A 6,753-nucleotide genomic window follows, 5' to 3' on the forward strand; every position below is an offset into this window, starting at 1 on the left:
GTGACATTAAACCATAGAGTGTTGTGTGTAGTACCGTTAGCGTCGTGCTTACTTGAGTTTTGTGTGCAGTACCGTTAGCGAGTCCAATCCGGGCCACCATACATGAAGTCTGGCTAATGATTTCATCCGGACCATTCCAGGATGAGAAACATGTAACTCATCCAGTACATCCAGTACTTTTCGGGGATAATCACTCTGATCCCTCGAAGTAAACATCCATCTTCAATGGTAAGCTCATTTCGAACTCGGAAATATGGTGACAAATTAGTGTCAGGTTGTAAACTTGGCCAACTACTCCTAGTAAATTCCATTACACGGGAAAGTACCACATCATTCTTTATCGCAGCAGCCACTTTATCCGCAGTCACAGGTAAGTTTTTTACCTGTATTTTGTGAATTTGTTCAGTCTCTCTATCAAACTGTCTCCTTGACTTTTGGTCGACACACGCCATTGGAAAACGTGAGAGAGTATCCGCATTTTGATGTTTCCCAGTAGCTCGATATTTAATGTCAAACTGGTAAGATGACAATTGAATTGCCCATCGCTGCAATCGCGAAGCAGTTAGAATTGGAATGCCTTTCTTAGGTCCAAATATGCTAGTTAAGGGTTTGTGGTCTGTGATAAACGTGAACATCCGCCCATACAAATATGAATGAAAATTTGTCACTCCAAAGATTATTGCTAAGGCCTCCTTTTCTATTTGCGAATAGTTTTTCTCAGCTGATGTTCTCGAAGCATATGCAATAGGTTTTTCATTCACACCATCGGTATGCGAGATCACAGCACCTAAACCATATCCGGAAGCATCCACAGCTAACGCCAGCGGTTTGTGGGGGTCATAATGAGCCATTACCTGTGAGGAAATAAGTAAATCTTTGACCTTAACACAGGCCTCAGAACACTCTTGAGTCCAGTTCCATGGAACATCTTTAGCCAACAGATGTGTAAGTGGTCCACTAAGTGTTGACATGTTTGGGATAAATTTTCGATAGTAGTTCACAATTCCCAACCATATCTGTAGTTCCTTCTTAGACTTTGGATCCTCCATGCTCTGAATTGCCTCAAGTTTCTTCGGTGAAGGTTTAATTCCCCCCTTGCTCACCATAAACACAAAGTACTCGACTTGGTCCTGCATGAACTGACACTTGGACTTCTGCAACTTCACACCATAACTATCTAATTGTTTAAGTGTATTTTCCAAGATATGTTTGTGTTCGTTGTCATTTGCACTGCTTACTAAGATATCATCAAATATGTATCCAACTTTGTGGAGACCTTGGAGAATCGTATCCATGGTGCGCTGGAAAATAGCAGGAGCTGACGCAATGCCAAAAGGTAAACGAGTATGTTGGTTCAGTTTTTGATGTGTGTTTATCGTCAGATACTTCCTAGACTCTTCCTCCAAAACTACTTGGTTATAACCTTGAGATAAGTCCAACTTAGAAAACATTTCTCCACCATTTAGCTTAGTGAACAACTCCTCACTTGTCGGAAAAGGGTATTCCGGAGTATCCAGGTATGGATTTACAGTAACTTTAAAGTCTCCATATATTTGTACAGATCCATCAGCGTTCATTGCTGGGACTATAGGGTCTGTAAGTCTCGTCATGTGATTGCCGAGATTTAGCGAGATTATTAACTTCCGGGTACATCAACATCTCAGATTGCACTGTGTAGAGAGTGGTATACATAGATAGAGCGTTATCAATCGATTGTGTGGAGGTTTTAACGAGATAAACATGGGAATTGAAGCATTAGTGGAGTGGTCGAGGATTCTTCGCTTCGTGTATGACGAGTTACCTGTAATAACCGCCAGTGTACAAGCATTGACGAGGGTACGTTTTGCAGATAAATAGCAGGTTGGTAAAAGCGTAATCTATGAACTAGAGAGATGTGCGATACGTTTTTATATTCTCAAACATTCCAATTGAAAAAATATTGATACTTGAAAACAAAAACGGATTATGCATAAAACTTGCTTTGAGTTTGTACGAACGTACTGGGGAGATCGGAAGGGGGAGGGGTGAACAACGATACTACATGTACGTACCTGCAGTGTACAGTTGTATATTCAATAAATAAAGCGCATTAAATGTGTCTATCTATATCAGTTACATCACAGATGGGTTAAGATTGTTTAATATTTTAAAATTATTTTATAGACATGCCTTGAATCTGAGGATAAAGGTGTTGTGCACCGTGCAGTCATCATTAATGTGGATGTCTGATGAAGGTATGCCCATAATGGGGCATTATAAGTGTCGAACTTCATATGGCAGCAAATTTTCAAAGGCAGGTACATAATTTAAAGATAAAAATACTGTCAATACATGTTTGGATCTATACCTATTATAATTATAAGTGTATATGTTGTAAACTTTCTTTCTTTTTAGAAATTTCTTTCTTTATAAACTGTATTGCTGTTTTGCCCTCTGGGCAAAAAACTTATCTTATCTATACCCAAAGTAGGTAATAAATGGGTTCGAACTGTGAAGATAAATTTTTTACATATAGATATATTGGAAATTTTCAGATATAAGAACGCAAATAAAATTGTTCAATGTAAAATACACCAGTAGTTGGATAAAACATCCAAAGTCGGCACAGTCAAAGGTCACAACAACAATGGAGGAATTAACTGCATCCTCATTCCGCAGGGCAACAGGCCATTTTCAGCAACCCCTGAAATACTTAATTGAGGCTAAGTGCCCATTTTCAGCTCGAACAATGACAAACAGGCCGGTGCAAATGTTGGGATTTCCCTCTTGGTAAGTCAGCATTATAGATTGAACAATTATGTGCATGTGTACCTAATACATGTACATTAGCTGTACATATATGTATTCATATATATCATTATGGATGTATCCAAGTTTATTATAACTTTAAAGTAACATTTTATGAATGAAATACAAATACTACTTAGGCTTCATTGTGATATTGAACTGCTAATGTTCTTTATAAACTTTACTTGCATCAAGTTTTGAATACTGCAGTACATCTATGTCAAAATAAGTATGCATATTGCAGTATAATACTTTCACCACTAATCAGAGCACTTGTAAATCATGTATATTTTATCAAGACATGTAATGACATTTGCCATTTTAGAATGTGATGCAAGGGATGGTTCGCTGCACCTCAAAACAAAATATGAATATTGGCATCAGCTTCAAGGACAACACCACCTGAAAGACACCCAATGCTGTGATTTGCTAGTGTGGATTCCTAGTGACACTCAAATAATTCACATTGACAAAGATGTATTATGGTCAACCTTTTAAGCGTGATAGAGTTTAATTATAATTATGAAGTATTTTTGCAGTCTAAAACACACACACATAACCACATGTACATATACTTTATTATGATATCAGTAGTACATCTATCAAAGTTATGTAATTACATGTATATTTATTGAATAAACATTATAGACAGAGTTTTTCTTATTTTAGATGAACCAAAATACATGTATGTATAGACACAGTGTCCAGCTTTACAAAAATCATTCAATTACATGCATTTACTAAAACAATGGATTTTACTTCTTTTTTAATAATGCAGATTTGAAAACCTTCAGAATGAGAGCAAAAGGCTTTATGTTCGATTGTATATTGTTTAACGTTCCTCTCGTGGTGCAAATTCACATGATCCACACAAATCTGAAATATTTTGTCAGATCAATATCTACACTATGATGGAATATGACTAAGGAATTTAAAAAAAAAATCATTCTCTCATTTTCCCATCCAACATGGATTCTGCATCTGGAAATTTTATAGCAAAGTTGTGCATCCTCTTTTTAAAAGCGGGATTTATTTGTAAGAAAGAATGGGATATTAAGTGTCATGTCATTTGGAAGTTTGTCACATACACACAATCCTTTGTCCGCCAGGAATATATCACCAACTTGCAACTTCTCTAATATGCCAAAATGGTTCACAATTGCCAAATTAGATTTGTATCCAGCATACATATTGGAAATGAGCTGCATTAGGTGTAATACACATTAAAGTCTTTTCTTTCTGGTGACTCTTGTAATTACTGTAAGCGAAAGACTGGATATTTATATCAATTTGGTCATATTAGGTCACTTCTGTTGCATCCATTGCAATCTTCAATTCTTCTGACTTTTATATTTCAGTTGGATGGGCACTCCCAACAGTGTTCATGATCCCTTCAAACAAAATTTCATGAATATATGAAAAATATCCACAGAAAATGGTGTATACAGCAACATTTATACCCCCTAAAGTTACTAGGTAATTGGATATTGTGAAATCTGCGCTGACCTGTGAAAATGAAAACTAGTCAGTGTATAGAAAGTGCATTGTTCATTTTTCCTTAACGAACCGCTAAAACATACATTTCCAGGGTCTTTCAGTTATGATGTTACCAATTGTCAAGGATGGTTTCCTTTAATTAAGCAGGTATATTTCTCACTGCAAGTTTACAACATCCTAGTCTTCAAGGGAAGCTGTAAGAACAAAAGCAATACCATTATAGTATTTGGTGTGCATATAAATTTAGATAACACTGAAATGAGAAAGAAGAAAATACAGAAAAACCACCTGACACTAAACTTAACAACCGTTGTAACTTCCTGGTTTGATGTACTAATATCTGGTATTGACAATACTTGTATCGTACACTGTACCTTTTTAAATGTTGAGGGTTTGATGCTGTATACTCGTGATCATGTAGATGCACTTCAATGTTGTCTGGTACAGATATATTGGTAGCAATATCAACTTCGGTTCCTACATGTACGTTGAAGCAGATGCTTCTGCTTCAGCAGGTTTCGTAACTTTGTGTCTATGAAAAAAAAGTAATATACCATAAGTTGCTATTTTTATTGACTTAAAGTGGCTCACTACACAACAAAGTTGTAGTTTCTGAAATAAGCACAGAATATGAGTGTTACAATCATTCTTATCAAGGCCATGTGTCAATTTTACATAATTATACAATAAAGATATATGCCAGTTCTCTTGAAACACAATACAAAATTTAATCATGCAGGAGCCTATATAAAGGCAAGTAGTATCAAGGGTGTCCTGTCAACCCTTTCCCCTTTTCCTAGCAAGGTTATTTTTCTATATTAATACAATAAATTAGTGCTCCTTCCCCTTTTCAGGCAGAAGGAAATTATGTAGTAAAAGATGTTAATAATTGTTGAAATCAATAACGAAGAAAAACTTAACCCCCCCCCCCATTTATGAAATTGCAGTACATGTAATTTTTTCTCTCATTATTTTATTTTTATCAGTTCGTCTGTCAAAATCTTTTGTAGGCCTACTCCCCCTCTGAAATATATAAACAACACGTCCAGTATATTCTGTCAGTTTATATACACGTGTGTTAATTTGACATGATTATTCGTTGAATTGTGATAATATTACGTACCTACATCTTTGTATCCACCGTTTCCTTACTGTAGCATCGACTAGGAACCTAAATAAACTACATGACAGAGTTTTCCCAGTCTCGTGTATGCAGCCGATCGCTTAACAATACTCCAAATTACATATTAGCGCCGACTCTCTGTTACAACTGTATATATCCCACATGTTGTTGTACCCGGAAGTAGTAAAACCGAAAGTGAAACCAAACGAGACTTATAGACCCTATTGGTGCTGCCCAGTCCGAACACTCAATTTTCTTTAGGATGCCTGGTCGGTCTAACTCAGCAGATATCTTATCATGCAGAACAAATGGCACTAGTCGTGGCTTGAAGAATTTTGGTTGAACATCCTCCTTGACTTTCAAGGTTGCTGTTACACCTTTGATACATGCCAGTTTGTTATCAAACACTGAATACTTTTTCAAATCCCCAGCCACAGAATGAACTGACTGCCAGTCCAGTTTTATAGCTTCCATCCAATTCCTACCAAATGCTGGTCCATTTCCTTTCACCACGACAACAGGTAAAAATTTATTTTGTGTCTGATATTTCACATGTACATTCACTTCACCCAGAACTCCTAATATTTCTCCTGAGTAAGTCTTAAGAATAGCAGTACTTGGACGCAATGTAACTTTTTTCTCTAACTTGGCCTCGTACTGTTGTTCTGATATCACTGATATAGAAGCGCCAGTGTCCAAGTCCATTTCTATGGATTCATCTTCCATTATCAATGATGCCTTTATCTCCTTCACCCTTCCATGTTCCCCTGACAGTGAGAAAATAGGCCAATGTTCATTTCCACTGTTATCCTCTTCTTTATTCTCGGACACAAAAGTTAACTTGGACTTCCTTTTTTGTTTCTTATGTTGACCTGATTTCTTTTTTGAGCACATTTTATGTATATGTCCAATTTCATTGCACATGTGGCATTTACTGTTTTTGTAAAAGCACTGGTCTGGGGTATGGTTAGTTTTTCCACACCTGTAGCAAGGTTTACCTTTAGTTACACTTACTTTGTGTACACTTTCATGTCCACGAACATCCTGCGCGTCAACCTTTAATTTACGGGCTTTATTTTCAGCGAGCTCCAAAGAAATTGCTACTTCCATGGCTTTTTTCAAGTCAAGCTTGTCTTCCGCCAGTAATTTTCGCTGGGTTGCCACTGATGAAAGACCACACACTAAACGGTCACGTAGAGCTTGATTCAAGAATTCGCCAAAATCACTTGTTCACTTAGCTTTCTAAGTTCAGCCATATACTGACTAATAGTGTCCTGTTTGCCCTGGTTTCTCTGGTTAAATCTGAATCGTTCTGCGATCGCCAGTGGTTCAGGTTTCAAGTGTTG

At 36.8% G+C, this 6,753-nt stretch overlaps 2 long non-coding RNA genes across 2 annotated transcripts; one reads left to right on the plus strand and one right to left on the minus strand.

The window, feature by feature from the left end:
* Positions 1-1,373: 1,373 nt before the first annotated feature.
* LOC130054694 (uncharacterized) lies at positions 1,374-3,441 on the plus strand. The gene is made up of 3 exons (XR_008803013.1): positions 1,374-1,860; positions 2,535-2,769; positions 3,113-3,441. It is a non-coding gene; the product is annotated as an uncharacterized LOC130054694 (long non-coding RNA).
* LOC130054693 (uncharacterized) lies at positions 3,396-5,582 on the minus strand. Its single transcript, XR_008803012.1, has 4 exons — positions 5,408-5,582; positions 4,659-4,816; positions 4,368-4,478; positions 3,396-4,178 (listed from the first exon to the last, which is right to left on the minus strand). It is a non-coding gene; the product is annotated as an uncharacterized LOC130054693 (long non-coding RNA).
* Positions 5,583-6,753: the final 1,171 nt, after the last annotated feature.

Source organism: Ostrea edulis, chromosome 5, assembly GCF_947568905.1.
Source record: "Ostrea edulis chromosome 5, xbOstEdul1.1, whole genome shotgun sequence".
NCBI classification, from domain to species: Eukaryota; Metazoa; Mollusca; class Bivalvia; order Ostreida; family Ostreidae; genus Ostrea; species Ostrea edulis.